The sequence below is a fragment of the Phragmites australis genome, chromosome 6 (assembly GCF_958298935.1).
Source record: "Phragmites australis chromosome 6, lpPhrAust1.1, whole genome shotgun sequence".
Taxonomy (NCBI): domain Eukaryota; kingdom Viridiplantae; phylum Streptophyta; class Magnoliopsida; order Poales; family Poaceae; genus Phragmites; species Phragmites australis.
This window is the reverse complement of record NC_084926.1, coordinates 9284750-9303702: the sequence shown is the minus strand read 5'-3', so window position 1 is coordinate 9303702 and position 18953 is coordinate 9284750.

Genomic DNA, 18953 nt, shown 5'->3' with positions numbered 1-18953 from the left:
GTTCTACTTAGCCTCTGGCTTTGACCCTGAAATATAGAACACAAGATCACTGCTTCTTCAAGTGTTCGAATTTAAGACAGGCTGAACAAAGGGCAAGAATAGAGATAAGCATCCTTTCATGTATATAAATGTTCCTGCAAGCCAAACTACTGTTACTCTTGCAAACATTGTTACACTAGTTACCAGAAAATGAATTTACCAACAGATGATACTTGTGGAACCGTGATTCTATTTCTAGTATACAAGTCTCTTAATAAAAAACAATAAAAAGCCTTGCAGCAAAGCTGTGGACCCTCAAAACTTGTAAATTTGCTTCAAAATGCAGGTTGAACTGCCTCAGTAGCACACTCACAATGTTTAAATACTACAATAGATTGCTAGGATACTAAACCAAGGCTATTGGAATGGCTAAAACTCTTGGGTGAAGAAGCAACCTGTATAGAGCCACACTATGGTTATGCTTGTTCTATTGTGTTACACACTTACCACATCCCAATTCCAAGGAAAGGTGTAAGAGTCAGAAAAGACATGCCAAGCAAGCTATCTATTAGTCTAATTTTCTTTCAATTTGTAGTTATAATTGAACAATAAAATGAAATCATATATCCTAGGATTTCAATGTAGTAGTGTCTGGATCTATCAACTTTGTTCTACTTATCCTCTAGCTTTGACCTTGAAATACAGAACACAAGATCATTGTTTCTTCAAGTTTTCGAATTTAAGACAAACTGAACAAAGGGCAAGAATGGAGATAATCATCCTTCCATGTATAGAAATGTTTCTGCAAGTGAAACTAGTGTTACTCTTGCAAACATTGTTACACTAGTACCAGAAAATGAACTTACCAACATATGATGCTTGTGGAACCGTGATTCTATTTCTAGTATACAAGTCTCCTAATAAAAATAGTAAAAAGCCCTGCAACAAAGCTGTGGACCCTTAAAATTTGTAAATTTGCTTCAAAGTGCAGGTGGAAATGCCTCAGCAGCACACTCATGATGTTTAAATACTACAATAGGCTGTCAGGATACTAAACCAAGGCTATTGGAATGGCTAAAAACTCTAGGGTGAAGCTACCACCTTTATGGAGCCACACCATGGTTATGCTTGTTCTGTTGTGTTAGACCATCTCCAACAGCTACCTCAAATTTTCATCCTCAAAATACTATTACAGCATTCCCTATCACTATTACAGCATCCCCTATCCCTAACACTATAGTAGTACTGTATCACTAGATACAGACTCTGTTGAATACGAATTTCTAGTGCTACAGTACCCCCCGCAAAGTACTGTAGCACTAGAATCCTCAAATTTGCAGATCCTGTTGGAGAGGGCCTTACACACTTACCACATCCCAGTTCCAAGGAAAGGTGTCAGAGTCAGAAAAGCCATAACAAACAAGCTCTCTATTAGTCCAATTTTATTTCAATTTGCAATTATACTTGAACAATAAAATGAAATCATATATACAGAGATTTCAATGTAGTATAGCCCATGTAAAAGAAGCAGTGTCTAGATGAGGGTATTTTTTTTATGATGATCGTGCTTTTTATTTGATAGCTAACATAAAGCATATTTCAATTTATTATGTAATATGATTCTTGCATCACCATAGTCACATTTATTTAGAACAACTTCCAATATGTAGTGGTTCTTTGCTGCTTCATCCCAAAATTGAATGCATCTAAGTAGTCTTTAAGCAAAGTACTTGAGTTAGACAAAGTATGTACCTCCAATAGTGAGAAAGAACTATCAATGTCTTGAACTAATCATCGATTTTCTGAAACAAAAGTGCCAACATGTGAACTCGACATACTAGCAAAAGATTTCAAGAGACCCAACAAAAGAATATAGCAAAAAAAAAAAAAAGAACACAACTAAAAGCAACAGAACATCTCTGATATGACATCTGATACGTTTATAGGATTATTCGGTTTCATGCAAAATTTCAAACTCTGTAATTATAATATATACTTTAAACTTGGATGTGGAGTTTCTTTAGTGAACAATATAAGGATCAGAAACTATGTACATCCCAAGTCTACATAGCATATCTGATAATAACAAAGAATAATGGTAAACTGAAGTCAGTGGTTGGCATTGCCAATAGAGCTTGTTAAAAGAACAACAAAGATAAAAATCCAAATAGTCATAAGAGGACCAAGCTAAGCATAAACTAACTTAGGACCTAAAAAAGTTTTAGGTCACAATCCGTAGAACCAAATAATTAATAGAAGCAGTTCATTCTATGGGTATTATCCACCAAAAACTTCATTATGCAAGTGCATAACAATTGACCGCAGATCTTAGAAACTCGAAACCACTCTCCATCATCCACCATTTCTGATGGTAGATGAACATGTGTTGTAACAACAATGGCATTCATAGCATGTGTGTTCTAATCATCCCAATACACCTATTTTGTACTCACCATAGAACCTTCTAACTCATCCGTCGAAGTAGAAGTAGCTACAAGACAGGGTAGTGGGATCTTCGTGATGTCCTGGTTAAGGTCAGCCTAGAGAGGTGGAACACCATCGCAAGAGCGCATATGGACTCGGCTCCTAGCTCGAAGTCAGTGGCGGCTAGGGCAGCGGGGTGGGAAAAGATGCAATGCAAGAAAGAGGAGGAGGAGCACATGAGTAATCCATGGTGCCTCCATTGACCACACACGCAGAACCCTGAAGTTGCGGTGGGGTTCGCTGGTGACTGAGTGATGGTGGCACCGAGGATCTTATGTCGCGGCTGCGCATGGATGGCTATGATTTCTTGCAGGTGGAGCAGGAACAAGGCGCATGGGCATGACCATGGTGGAGGAAGGAGATGAAGAGTATCTCTGGGTCAGCGGCGTCTGCGAGGAGCGAGGAGGTAGTGGCACCGGGGGCAAGGGGAGGGGCAAGAGGAGGATTCCTCTGTTGGTTCCTGATATGAGACGATAAGGAAAGAGATAGGTGCACTCTCGGTTTCGTTGGCGGCTCCATCGAGAATGTTGCAATACCCAGCCAAGGGGAAATGGGATCCACATGATCATGATCGAATGACGGTTGTTTCAAGGTGATGTGGATAGTCTAAACGTACGCGGTTCTACCGTGCTCTAATAGGAAGAGATGAGTTTCAAGTCGACTCGTATGCATAAGTTGTATGTGTCGATTTCCTGACTATGAGGCGGAATAAATGGCTTTCTTTTCAAGAACTCCTACAGAATGTGGGAATTGTGTAAGTTTCCTTTCAAAACACAAAGAGTTTTATTATTTAGTCACTCACAACCACGATGATTTTAATGATACACACAAAATCTATAAGTTCAACACTTTGGCTAAGTCATGTTGACTTGGACCAGCTTCTAAATAATGTTACCCTGTTTGATAAGAAGACAACAATCGCCAATTATGAGCTTTAACTTAGCCCGTGTGCTTAGGTTCTTCGTGTTGCTTCCATAAACAAGAGACGACATAAATAATTGCATTGGTTTCCTTTTTAGTATCAAGGAGATTTATTAGTTAATTACTTGATCACAAGATAACTGTGAGGAACCGTCTAGATAATATTCTAATTAATTATTAAGTCGATCATTTATGTAATCACGACTACAACGGTTAATCAGAATATTACCCCGGTAGTCTCGGCACATTTGTGCCCAACATCGAAACACATGCCTTTACATATTATATTCCAATGTATACATCACAACAAAGCTTAAGAAAGAGCGAGTAATTAATATTATATTACAAGTTCTTAAGTATTCAACTATTTACATATTTTACAACAAAAATGATAAACTATGCAGCGGAAGAATTAAAACTTAACAACAACAAAAGACCGATGGAGCCATATGCCCTTAGGCTCCACCCAAACCTAGCCACACGAGTAGATGACACCACTTTTGCCCACCGCGGGTACCGGCGGACATGAAGTAGCCATAAGCTAACATTTCCTCGCCTGCAAACCTGAAAGAGTAGCGTGAGTATGAAGGTACTCGTAAGACTTAGACCATATAGGGCACGTATAAATAGCCCGACTCCAAGAGTTATGTATTGAGTTATTAGCAAGAAAAAAGCTACAAGGTTAAGTAGATATTCATATACATAAGCAACCTAACATCTATGTGTGAGCACCTATACTTAACCAAAACACATATCAAATCTACCATGTAAACACTAACATGCACATAAATGTAAAATGATCCATCTCATGTAACCAAGGATCATCACCAACCATACCCAACATACCCTGCATACCAAACATCCCACATTCATAACTCTACGACCGACGCAAATTGACAAAAGCTTGCTCATAATTGAGAGCATGGCAATTCGAATTGATTTTATACCCTGCAGGGGATTACTCCTTAACCACACGATATGAGACCATCACCCACAATCCATCAGTTGCGAGTGATGATTCACGTACCAACCGTTCATGTACCCACCCCGAACCTTTGTTCCCATACCCGATGCATATGGAGGCCACCTAGACCCCATGCGTAGGACGTCTTACTAGCGGATATTAGTTGCCTCTACAAGCCCTTGCTCACACCCTAGGAGCGGCGACTTACGGTATTTGGCTTACCTGTCTCACATTCAGGTATGCGGTGAGCACAGAAAAGTACTAAAGCCAATGGCACCGACGGACGATGCTTAAACAACACAAGCGGGCCTAAAGCATTTGAGACTCCCTTCTCGAGCCATCCCTATTGCCCGCTCGAATCTCATCTCATCCTCACTGGCTTACACGTCCAATCATCATCTTTGTGCAATAGAAGTAAGTCCTAAGCTCGCGAACGATGGTTGAACCACCACTCGACTTCTACCGATGACCTAAGCCTTGCTAAGTATAAAATGTTCGTTTTAGGTTAGACCATTCAGAGATATAGCTAGGGTTACAAAGGATCAAGGGATAACAATACTAAGGAAAGGCAATGCAACAAATAGGATCTACTTCCAAAACCGACGTACGACTTATTGACAATGCAACATACATAAAGCATATTTTATCACTTGACACAATATAAGATCCAAAATAATGGGATGAAAATGCTTAGATGCTTATCTTGGTGCTCAGCTTGATCATAATCCACAACAACGAAATCTGGATCGCCCTCGGTCACGCCCACGTTACCCTTCAATCCTTCGTTCACTAAAGAAGAACGCATGCAATGTGATGAGCATGAATGAGGTGTTAAGATATATGCTACAAGATGCACAATGAATAAGGATGTAGTACAACAAGTTAATAATACAATGACACACGAACGAACAAAGAAGTTTTGCAATCCGGGTAACATCGAAACTTCCAACTTAGATCGAAACTTCTGGCTTGGAAGTCGGAACTTCCAGTCCATGGAACCTTTTGAACCTTTGAAATTATGGACACTCGGTTAGAAAAATGTTTAATCGGAAGTTCTGGTACTAGGGTCAGAACTTCCGATCAGGTCGGAACATCCGGCACTTTACAAAAACAGGCTCTCGGGTTGCAACTCTATTCAATCTGAAGTTCCGGTCCTAAGGTCGGAACTTCCGATCAGGTCAAAAACTCCAGCTTAGATGAGGCTTTTAGGTTGGGTTAACTCGAGTTAAAATTGGAACTTCTGATATGAAAATCGGAACTTTTGATACCTTCCAAAATACAAAGTTTTGCGAATAACTTAGGTCGTTTCGATTTGCATGTTGAATCCCAACCCCTATAAACATGTATTGGCACTAAAACATTGGTTCTAGATCTAATTTATACACTCCACAAGCACGATTCAAGTGCTATCTCATCCAACATTCCTTCTAGCTCAAAATTACCTCAAGAACGAAAATGTGCTTCGCAATCCTTCATTCGTAGCTGCAAAACACGAATCCTACCCATCCAAACTTGCATTCTCACCAAGGGAAACCTAAAGGACTTACCCAAGGCCTTGTTGGAGGATGGTGACCGCCGGTTGAGGAAGAAATCGAAGGGAAAGCTCGGTGGAGAGGTTGACAAGGCTGCTGAAAATGCAGTGAAGCAAGGTGACAAAAATCCTTTGCCAAACCTCCAAATCTTCATGCATGTGAGAAACTCTTGGATGGATAGAAAGCTTAGGAGGTGGGGAACGCAGTGGTATAGCATGCATACCTCGTATCCTTTCTCTTGAGGGCAGATTTTGGGGGAAAGAGAGAGTTTGAGAGGGAGGGGAAAAGAGCAGCAGCCTTGCTGCTAGTGCTGCTCGGTTTGGAGTGAGAGAGTGAGGGAGTGAGGGAGAAGCGAGTGAGGGTGCTAGTGGTGCTGCTACTGGGCAGCCGAGTGGAGAGAGGGAGAGGTGGGCCAGCAAGTGGGCCCCACTTGCTAGAATAGCAAGTCTATTGCAGCTGCAAAAGTTCTATCCTTTCTCTCCCCATTTTATTAACCCAAGGGATGTGCTCTAGTGCTCTAAAGTTTCTAGGAATTTTTGTGCCGCGATTACAAAATGCGATGAACCCAATTTTAAATTGGATTCACCCAAAAACTTAGGTGAGACTTAAATAAATGAAAATTCTAGCATCGGTTAATTTCAAAATACATAGCAAATATCAAACCACCTTTCGAATTTAACAAGCAAATCTAAAATGATTAACAATTAAACATGACGATTATGTTGCTAAATTATGCTTAATGATATGATTAGAAATTAGGATGTGATAATAACTATATAACAATAGACACTAAATCAATACCAAAATTAGATCGCTTCATACATATAGGAGCCATAAAGATTGGCACCCTTATGTATAGGCATAAAATTAGCAAACACCCCTCAAAGCTAGCGACTAATGGCAAATGTAAAGTTTTTTGTTGGGAATTCTACTTATAGAGTGAAGAATTGTACTTATAGAGTTTAGCCAAGCGAATAAGTAGTTTTCAATGCTTTCTGAACAAAGTCTACCTTAAGTTCAGAGTGTGTACTAATTGTCCTACAATGCCATGCATTCAGCCGTGACATCGTGGTACTTTCTATACTCTATGCAGAAAATCATAGATACCTAGATAAATTTTTCTGCTTTTTGATAGAACTTATGCATTTTAAACAAGTATCAAGGATCGGAGTACTTGCATCGATGGATGACAACAAATAGTACTCATGCATTTTAAATAAGTGTCAAGGATCGGAGTATCAAGCTTTTGCATTTTTTGATGTTCAAAGGGTTGAAAAGTTAATGATTTTTAACATTAGGCTATCATATTGTACAACTAGTACGAGGATATACAAACAAAGCAAATTTGTGCAACTTTTAATGTGCTCTGGAGTATTTTTAGGAATGCTATGTTTAAAGAGGACAAGATTTATTTAGCAGTGCAAAGAGGACAATGTAGACAACTATGCATAATGAAACTAGAAATAAAGTGTAAAAGGAATGAATTAATTACTACCAAAAAAATTATGGCCATATGGACTCTACTGTGATAGTCATATCATGCCAACTTTTGTGTTCTACCATCAATTGTTCAATTCATCTTAGTGTAAAAAAAATGGTTCATTCATCCTTAGGTTGTGTTTCCATATCTATTAATTTTAATAACATGAGCAACCATACTTAACTAGCTAATCCCAACTTTGCACTTTGTAACCTTCCAACCTGGCACCAATACGAATATCATTTGACTTTTAACTGTTGCTTGAGGAATGCACTTGCAGTCTGACACCCATGATACTTAAATTCCGCAAAGAAGCTGAGTGCAGACGGAGATATGGCCTAGAACAAGTCTTCTCCAATGTACAACAACACTAAGGCTATGTTTGGAAGGCCCAAACACGCCTAGGATCCTGGCCTTTTTCCAGGGAAGCGAGCCCATGACGAAACAATCCACGAGTCAGCTTATGGACATGTTTGGAAGCACATTCAATGGGTATCTGCGGCTCGACCCACGCCGTCCCCACACAAATTTTCCACTCCACCTCTGTATGTTGGGGACTACTCCCCCGTCGCTCGCTCGCTTGTGACTCAGCCCATCTCCACTCCGCAGTTGTAGCCTCACAATCCACTCCTCCCTCTCGCACCTGCAGCCACCGCGAAGGGACAACTTCTGCTCCTGGCCTTCTCAACCACCGTGCCACCCCTCGTGGTCAGATCCAGAATCGGAGGCTATCTAGGACCCTCCTCCTTCACCAGCCTCCTGGCGCGGAACACCTTCTACGGCTGCAGCGAGGATACGGGTTGGGGGTAGGTAGGTGAAAGTGAAAGAACTTGGCAGGCCAAATGCAGACTGCACAAATTGACTTGCATTTATACTTTCAGATCCAAGGACAATTCTAAAAGGAGATCCTAGGCTGCTCTTCACAAGAAAGTCGGACACAAAAGTTATTCTCCAACATTGTTTCTTTCGGTCCTAGTGGCATGGTTCTTCATTTTGCTGATGGTGATTGCCAATGTAAGTTAGGCTTTAATTTGCGCTGAGAGTGGATGAGAATGATTGGATTAGGGCAGAATGTAAGGTTCACTAGAACTGAAGCAAAAACAAGCTACTAACATCCTAGAATGAATTTTTGTTATGTACATGCAGAAAAGTATGTTCAGCCTAAGCGGTTTGATTTCTTTGTTTTATTGATCGAACATGAGGTTATCTAGTTAAAAGCTACCAAAAGTTGCAATGCTAATGTAGTAGACACCAATTTGTAAGTTGGAGTTGATGGATATGTGTAGACAACTTGGAAGGGATTGCCTCACTTCCACTTGAGGCAAAGGGAGTTTCATTTATTATCTGAATTGATGATAATTGCTTGCCATTCTTGTTATTTTGTTTTTAGGCACACGGAAAATTTTGTTGATTGAATATGCAAATGCATAAGGAGGTTCCCAAGTTAGATGGAGAAACATGTAGAAAATGCAAAATTATTAAAGAATAGTGGTTGTCTGTAAGAAATATGTTGGTTGAATCTTGCTTTTGTAGTAAGATAGATACTGTATTGAGACAATGAGACTCAACTATAGCTTTATATACATACCAGATAGTTCAACAATCGGTCTATTTGCTATGAAATATGATGATGTTTCACATCCTTCATATGAAGAATTGTCTGTTCAATAGCTCAATGATTGATAATTTATATATTAAGTATTGGATACTATTGAAATACCAACTCTTTTCCTGTTGCTAGTTGGGTCTCTATGTTCTTTTTGTATAAGCATTGCCATGTTGTTTATAGATAACTACCTATTCATGTTAAATATGCTAATTAGCAACATGATTTTCATTTACTTGATAATGGGTTCTTGGGAGGAACAAGTTAGGAAATTTATGTTAGATTAGGAAGAAGAGGATGATGAACTATTTTTAGCTATTGTCCCTGTTATTCACTTTTATCTTCATGATGAGAAAGACCAGTGCACACCTCATCACTTCCTGGTGTGAAAATGTCAAAGAAATACTGGAATCTCATGAGAGTTGGTGCAGAGTTGAGTTCAGGATGGAGCCTAAAATATTTAGAGCTACAACAAATTTTATTAGGAGGGAGAATTTGTTGCGTGATACACGTGGTGTTTCCATTGAGGAGGAGCTAGGAATGTTTATGTTCTTGCTCTCTCACAATGCAAGCAATCTAAGGCTAACAAAGTTATTTCAACACATGTGAGACAATTTATAAGAAAATAAAGGAGATCTTCGATATAATCCCAGCCTTGACTTGTAGATTTGTGAAGATCCCTAGTGCAACCAAACTCATATGAAGATTGCATTTGACCCTCGCTTTATGCCTTCCATTCATGTTAGACATAATATCTAAAAACCTGTCTCTATCACCATTGCATAACACTCGATTCCAATCCTTAGTTTTCTTTTTTATGTGCAGGATTGCATTGGTGCCATTGATGGCACACATATCCCTGTTACCATTGCAAAGACAAGGTCTCTCCATACAAAAATAGAAAAGGAACACTATATCAGGATGTGATGCTCGCCTGTGACTTCAATCTAAATTTCACATTCATTTGATATGGGTGGGAAGGGTCTGCATTTGATGTGGGAGTTCTGTGATATGCTCTTAGGAAGGGTTTTAATGTGCCAAGGGGGAAATTTTACCTCGTAGACGGTTGTTATACAAACACACCATCCTTCATTGCTCCATATCGAGGAGTTAGATACCATATTAGTGAGTTTAGGCGGTATGGTTCGTGTCAAAGAAATGATTATGCAAACTACAAAGATTTTTTCAATCATCGACATGTAGTCCTCCTCAATCACATTGAATGACCAATAGGAGTGCTGAAATATCGGTTTCCAATTTTGAAAGTGGGGACATTTCATCCAATAGTCTCAAGTTAAGATTGCAGCGATTGCATTTCACAATATCATTAGAGGGCAAAATGGTCAAGAAGGGTGGCTAGATGACCAACCTGTTTATATTGAGCCATTAGATTACATGACTTGTCGAAGGGGGGCAATAATTATGCAAACGATGTGGAGTCAACTGATGGAAGCACCCTAAGAGATTAAATTGCACTACAAATGTGAGTTTCCTACAATAATTAGTTGAGCATGATGTCTTGTGATGTAGTGGTAGCACTAGTTTGTGTGTTGGACACTTAAAGTACTACCAATTTAGTTCTTATATGATATGTAAGACATGAATAAATGCATTTTTATACAATGCATATTTCATAATATTTCTTATTTCTTGTACTATTCTTGTATAATAAGCATATTTTGTTTAAATTTGTTGTGAAAAATGTAACCATATCAACAGAAGGTATAAGGGCTACATAGACCTTCACATATGAAAAAGGTCTTGTTGACACATGAGCACAATAATAACCCAATGTTGAAGGGGCAAAATAGTTGGACAATAGAGGGTTGGAGAAGTATCACAAGCAAGTTCAACGAAAGGTATCATCTAGCACATTTCACAAAGCAACAAAAATAAGAAGAGGAAACTGAATTGAAAGGAAGTTATGAGTCAATATGAGATGCTAGAAAATATAGTGGTGTCAGTTGGAATGATTCTCTAGGCATGATATTGCTGAACCAATGATTTGGGATAATATTATTCATGTGAGGCTTTCTCACATGCATTAATAGCTAGCTGTCTTTGTGCTGTCTTATGTTAATAAGTATCAACTATAATGTTTTGTTGCATTCAATAGGATCACTCAAAAGTTAAGAAGTTTTGCAAAAAGACTTTTCTTTTGTTTAACAACTTGGCATCACTGTATGCCGAGTTCAATAAGTGTGAATTCTAGCTAGAGAAGGTTGCCTTCCTTGGCCACATCCTGATAGCAGAAGGAGTTACTGTAGACCCTGAGAAGGTAGAAGCTGTCGTCTGCTGGCCGCAACGGACTAATGTGTCTGAAATTAGAAGCTTTCTTAGATTAGCAAGATATTATAGCCGATTCATTGAAGGGCTCTCCAAGATAGCCAGAAACATGACTGAGCTACTCAAGAAAGAGAAGAAGTTCGAATGGACGAAGTCATGTGAGAAGAGTTTCCAAGAGTTAAATGATCGACTGACAACCACTCCAGTGCTAGTCCTCCCCAATATACATCAAGATTTTATCGTATACTGTGATGCATCAAGGCAAGGCTTACGGTGTGTCTTAATGCAAGATGGTAGGGTAGTAGCATACGCTTCTCGGTAGCTCAAGCCCAATAAGGAAAACTATCCAACTCATGCCCTGGAGTTAGCAACGGTAGTACATGCCCTTAAGATTTGGAGGCACTACCTAATCGGAAACAAGTGTAAGATTTATACGGATCATAAGAGCTTGAAATACTTCTTCACCCAGCCAATTCTATCATCCAGGCAAAGCCAATGTTGTGGCTAATGCCTTAAGTCGAAAAGCTTACATCCATCACTTAGAGACCCAGAGTGCCCCACTACAGTTAGATACTCAAAGGTTAAATATATAGATAGTACCTCAAGCCTACGTTCACAACTTGAGTATACAACCTACCCTGGACGAACAAGTCAAGCATGCCCAACACAAGGATCCAGAATTGATGAAGATCCATAAGCACATAGGAGAAGATAAGGCCCCAAATTTTAGGGTAGATAAAAAGAAAGTCTTATGGTATAAAGATAGGCTTTGTGTTCCCCAAGAAAAGAAATTTTGGAACGTAATTCTGGATGAAGCCCACAACTCAGCATACTCCATCCACCCCAGTGCCACAAAGAAGTACATGGACCTAAAAGGAAAATATTGGTGGAATGAGATGAAGGCAGACATAGCCAAATTTGTTGCCCAATGCGACACCTGCCAGAGGTCAAGGCAAAGCACCAAAAACCCACCAGATTAGTTCAACCCCTAGCAATCCCTGTATGGAAATGGGATGAAGTAGACATGGATTTCATAGTCGGACTCCCCAAGATGAAGAAGGGAAATACCTCAGTATGGGTAATAGTGGACCGACTCACTAAGTTTGCTCACTCCATACCCATACGAACAAACTATGGCGGAGATAAGCTAGCCCAGTTATACGTTGACAACATAGTGAAGCTATATGGAGTCCCCAATAGGATTGTCTCTGAAATAGGTACTTGGTTTACCTCAAGGATTCAAACAACAATGGAAATCAAGCTAGACTTCAGCACTACCTATCACCTGCAGACTGATGGCCAAACTGAAAGGGTCAACCAGATCCTAGAAGACATGTTGAGAGCTTGCACCCTAACTTATGGAAAAGATTGGAATAGAAGCTTGGCCTATGCAAAGTTCTTATACAATAATAGCTATCATGCCAGCTTAAAGATGTCCCCTTTTGAGGATCTTTATGGCCGAAAGTGTCGAACACCTTTAAAGTGGTCTAAAGTTGGAGAACGTATGTTACTTGGACCTTCTCTCATCAAAGAGGCGAAAGATCGAGTCGCAGAGGTAAGAGAAAAGCTGAAGGCAACTCAATCCCATCAGAAGAGTTACGTAGACAAAAGAAGAAGGGATCTAGACTTCAAGATTGGAGAGTATGTGTACCTTAAGGTCTCACCAATATAGGGGGCATGGAGGTTTGGAGTCTATAGAAAGTTAGCACCCTTGTATATAGGACCATATCAAGTTCTAAGAAAAGTTAGGGGAGTGGCATACCAAATACAATAAGCACAAGAACTGGCTGATGTACACATCTTCCACGTCTCTCAACTGACGAAGTGTCTAAGGATACCAGAAGAGCGTGTCACCATGGAAACACTGGATCTCCAAGATGACCTTCGGTACCAGAAGTTCCAGTGAAAATCTTGGATATAGTCACCAGACAGACCAGAGGATCAATGGTACGCTTGTGTCGAATATAGTGGAATAGGCACACCGAAGTGAAAGCCACGTGGGAATGAGAGGATGCCCTGAGAAAAGAGTTTTCCAATGTGTTTGAGGAAGACCCCGAATCTCGAGGGTGAGATTCTTATTAAGTGGGGGGTAGGTTTTTAACATCCCAATTTTCAGCCAAATTTGATATCAAAAATCATTTTCAAATAAATCAAATCCAAACAATATTACAAAACCTTTTTTCCTTTCCCTCTCCCCTTGGGTTCAATCTAACCCAAATTCTCTCACGGCCCGGCCCACCCTCTCCTTCTCTCTTTCTTTTCCCCACGGTCTAGCTCGCCCCTCCGGTCCACTCGTGCCAGCCCAGTTGGCCTGTCGCCCCCCCCCCCTTCTTCTTCCTCTAGCTCCCGTGCGCACTCGCGCCCGAGCTTGCCAACGCGCACTCGCGCCTGTCAACCACGCCATGACAAGCCACCCACCTAACCTCAGCCACCGCATAATCCGCACTAGCGATGAGTTGCCATCTACATCGATGCCTCGCCGCTCTGCTTCCTCTGTCATCGTGCGACGACAACATCTGAGAGCCTCGCCGGTGTGAGCACGCACACGTGGAAAGGCCATCATCACCTCGACTGCTACACTGCCTCTCCGCCCACGCCACGCATCCAAAACCGCTACACCACCACCTCCTATTATCATTGATGAGCCACAGCGCACCGTACCGCACGCAAGCACCATCGTTGGACCCCACCGTCATCACTGCTAGTCCCCCGACCACCTATGAAAGCCTGTTATTCGCTCCTCTGTATCTCGCTGCCTCTCGCCGAGCTCGCCAAGGCAAGCTTCACCACTTCTCTCTCTCTCTCTCTCTCTCTCTCTCTCTCTCTCTCTCTCTCTCTCCCTTCCTCCCTGTCTCCTCCCCCTCCGTCGATGGCACCTGCTGTTGATCCACCACTAGAGTCCGCCGCTAGCCAATTGGGCCCGTAGAGAGCTTCACCCAACCTTCCTCCACCTCCCTCGTCCCTATGCCTAGCCCCCCTCTCTCCCGAGTGTCACATCCGGTTTAAAGACCAAAACCCGATGTAAACTATATGTATGCCAGGATCAGTTATTCATACATATAGCGACTTCATTAGTGTAATAGACACAGTGTTTCTTATTACAACGCTAGAATATTACAAAATGACCACCCACGGGTCTAAAGAAAAGAACACCACAGCGGAAAAAGGGAACGGCACAGCCCCAAACCAACAGGCAGCCGACCGAGAGGTTCCACAAGCCTAGAACTCGGCACCATCCTCGGGGAAGTCATCCTCAGGAAAATCTTCAAATGCGTCATCTTCTGAAACAGCAAGCGTGAGTATTTCCAATACTCAACAAGTGGGGGAAAACAAATGAATCAAATATGGTGGCTTGAGACAAGGTTTTCCTAATCTAGGGTTTTATTTGCATAAAAGCTGGTTTTTAGCCCTGAACTACGGAAACAAATTTTTATTTTAACCGAGAAAAGATGTACCAAAGGTTTTCTTTAACCTCCGGGAATTCAACCCAATTCCCAGACCAAGAAAAACACCCACCCCGACTAATCATGCGAGGGTCCAGGCTGCTCATAACCGTGAGCACGGCTGAATATTCAGTTTGACACTCTGCAGAGTTTGTGCACTTTACCCACGAGTCGTGATCTTCTCTGTTGCCGGCACCTGATGGTACCTTACACACTTCCGAGGTGTGCGCCAAGAGATCACTACGAGGCTTTTCCAGAGAGTCTCCCAGTATGCACTTGCCCACTGAGGTTTCACCGCCGTACATAAGTGGAGTAACCCTCCACCCCAGAGGCCCCCTCTTGTGCCGGGTAGAATCGGGAAGTAACCCTTCCTTATCTACACATCCGATTGGCTCATACAACCCTGGGAGAACATCTAGTTACTAGGCCAAGCTGTACCATATTGGTCTCGTGGTTGCCTTGTTTGCCATGGGTGTTCGCTCCACGAACCGGTCCTTAAAATGGTCTGGGCAAGACCTCCAATAACCCCATAAGGGTATACTACCCAACAATCAAACAACCAACCATGTCGGGAAAAGTACCCCTTTCTTGCCCAGAACCCCAATTATCACCGTTGTTAACTCCCTTAACAACATTAATTTTCCATGATATTCTTCCTATATCAATTCTTTTTAGTTCATAACTCAAGATTTATCATCCTACACGCTACATGTTCATCTAAAGCATGGCTAAGCAAAAACATGATGATCCTGTATGGATAAAGCATCTATATCCAACACTAGTATTTGCTATTCTACCCATTTTTGTAAAGCATCATGCATATTTTGAGAAAGACTACTTGATGTAAAAGCTGGGTTTGCAACATGGTCAAGACACTTGCCTTCATCGAAGTGTTGCACAGGTCCCTCAAAATCTTCCTCTTGAAAGTTGCCGAACTCCTGGACTGAATCGTCTACACGAGCACACAATCTAACATGAGAACAGTACACCAAACATTCCTAAAACTAGAGAAAACCCCTATAAACAGATTCTACATGTCGCTACGAGAATATGAGCGCAAAGATCGCCTAAATCGGAGCTACGAGCAAAAAGTTATGAGATTTTGAAGATTTAGGGGCTATTCTGCAAATTATTCTTATTACCAGAGATTAAAACCAATTATTTTTATACTGAAAACGGGTTTATTGCGCAATGCTGATGTCATAAACCGGACATCAATTATTTTGTGAAAAAAAAAGGGCGGTGGACCGAGTCCACCGAGCGGTGGACCAGCCGAGATCCTTCGGTCCATGGTCCACCGAGGACCGATGGCTCTGGACGGCTACGGGCCGGCGGCGGGCGGCCGGGGGACGGCCGGAGTTGGCCGGGAACACGCGCCGGTGAGCGGGAGGCTCCGACGAGCGGCGGAAGAGAAGGAGGGAGGGGCGGCGAACTCACCCCGGGCGTCAAGGAGACCGGAGAGGTGCTGGAGTGGTCGGGCGACGACGAGTACTGCAACGGCGGTCGGCTAGGCGGCGGAAGGGGTGCTCCGGCGACCGAAAGACGACGGCAAACCGAGGAACCGACTCCGGAGGATCCTGCGAAGATGATGAACGGGTCAATTTGGCCGGAGGCTGTTCGGTCATGAAGAACGGTGTCGGCGGAGCTCCTCACCGGAGTTGGCAAAGAAGAGGACGGCGACGACGAATTCGGCGAGGAAAAAAAGAGTGGGAGCTAAAGCAAAATGCGAGGAACTTTGCCACGGAGAGAATAGGCGGCTTAAATAAAGGAGAGGAGGAGTAGGGTGGCCGGAATTGGAAGAGAAAGGGGGCGGCAGCCATGGATTAATGGCCGACGGTTTTCCTTGCTTTAACCGCGCAATGGAGAGGGGAAATGAGGGGGCAATGGCCGGGGAAACTTAATGGGGCTTTAGGGCTCGGATCCGGCAGTTGTTGGGAGAGGAGAGGTCGCGCGAGGAGGGAAAACGGCCGACGGCCGTTGGAGCTTGGGCGCGGCCGGAGGAAGGAGAAGAGGAGCCGGGGCGTGGGCGGGGCTCGGCTCGGCGCAGGCGGCTCGGCACGGGCGGCTCAGCGCGGGGGAAGGGGTCGGCGGAAGAGGCCGGCTGGGGCTGCTGCAGGCCGGCTCGGCCGATGGGCCGGCGCGGGGAAAGGGAAGACAGCCCACGAGAGAAGGAGAAGGGGAGGGAAAATGGGCCGAGGGAGAAAGAATCGGCCCGAGGGCATTTTCCTTTTAGAATTTCTTTTTCCAAATGAATTTCATCAAATTTTCCAATGGGGTTTTAAAGCGACGAACCCTAGCGAAATTTTGCAAACTTTTTCCACCCAAAAAAAACCTTATTGCATCTACAACGGCATGAATGCATCAAACAATTATCCTAGGCCACATTAATTTTAGAAATTAATTTCCTAGTGAGCTAAGTTGCAACACCTGAGTTAATTCTAAGAAAGTTTTTAAATTATTGCAAAAATTTGAATTTTGGGTGTTACACCGAGCTATCACCGAGACACCATGCCCACCAACCTTCGCCTCCGTTGTTGACTGTCGTTGATGCTTCACCGGCTAAGCCGAGCGCAGAGACCACCTCCCTGCACCCCATGCCTGCTATCGATGCCCAAAAACCTGATCCCAAATAGTATCCCAGCATTTTTCCATACCGGGCATCGCCACTCCCAACTCTGGCATGTTGTTAGCATTGTTTCAATCAGCACCTGCCGTCGAGATACCCGTCATCGGCTTTGTCGTGCTGTGCTAGTCCTCCAGGAACAGCCCTCGATCCGCCGACGGTGAGCCCTCCAGCAAGCCCCGCCATGGACTCCTCGACGCCGCCCTGGTGACCACTCGCTCCTGCGCTAGCATGTGTTCGACCACGTTAGCGCCACGTCGACACCACCTTAGCACCAACCGCACCCCTTTAACCCAGTCAGCTACCACATCAGTGTAGTCCATGGCCCGTTTCACCGTAGACTATAGACTAAATCTCTTTTGGTCCACAGGTCCACGAACCTAGCCCACAACACAGCAATATTTTTCTTTTTCCCGAATTTTCCCGACAATGGAAAAAATGCAACCCCCCCCCCCCCCAAAGTCACTTGGATTTTGACTCCCCCACAAAAGTTGTTTTGTTGCAACCCCCCCCCCCCAAAGGTTTGGTTTTGTTGCAAAAACACCTCCAAAAATTTAATTTTTTTTAAAACAAATCACAAAAATTTCTAAAAAAAGTAGAGACAATTCTAAGACCTTTTGTGAAATTTATTTTCAAAAATAATATCCTTTGCATCATAATTCATGGAGAGTAAGTTTGAAAAAAAGAAAAACATGCAGCTAATTTATTAATTCGAGTTAAATGCATAGTTAATTATTTACTAATCCAAAAATAATGAAACAAATTTTTTTAGTCTTCTTACATGATCCTCTATCTTCTAAAATACATGAAATCTTGAAATAATTATTGCAACGTGCATGATTGAGTAAATATGTTACAGATAGATTAATTCATAACTAATCCATAACACCCCCCAAAATTAGTGAAACCACTTTTATTAGTTTACTTAAACAATTATTTGTGTAGGAATAATAATGGTAGACATGACAAAGTTAAAATAACATGAGTTAATAAATGAGCTGCACATTTTTCTTTTTTTTTCCAAACTTCCTCTCCATGAAATATGATACAAAGGATATTAGTTTTGAAAACAAATTTCACAGAAGATCTTAGAATTGTCTCTAGTTTTTTTTAGAATTTATTTGTAATTTTTTATGTTTTGAATTTTTGGGAGGTTTTTGCAATAAAGTCAAACGGGGGGGGGGGGGTTGCAACAAAACAATTTTTGGAGGAGGGAGTCAAAATCCAAGTGACTTGGGGGTTGCATCCCCCCCAAAAAAAATCCTTTTTCCAAAGAATATTCCAAGAAATATTCTCCCTTTATCTTTTTCATGAATTTATTTTGTCGGCCAACTTCCGAAGCTCATATCTCCTCCATTTCAACTCCGATTTTGATGATTCTTTCACCGATATTCATTTAAATTGAAATCATATACAATATAATTAGTTTCATAATTTTTGGAGCATATTTATATTTTTGTTTGTATTTAGTTATGTTGTTGTGTGTTTAATTTTAGAGACCGAAGATTTCGACGAGGAGGAAGAGGAGCCAGGAGCGTAGGACTTTGAGCAAGACCAAAGAGTTCGCAAGAGTTAATACATATTGTGTACTTATAGATAACCCGACTCCAAGAATTATGAATTAGGATGTTAGCT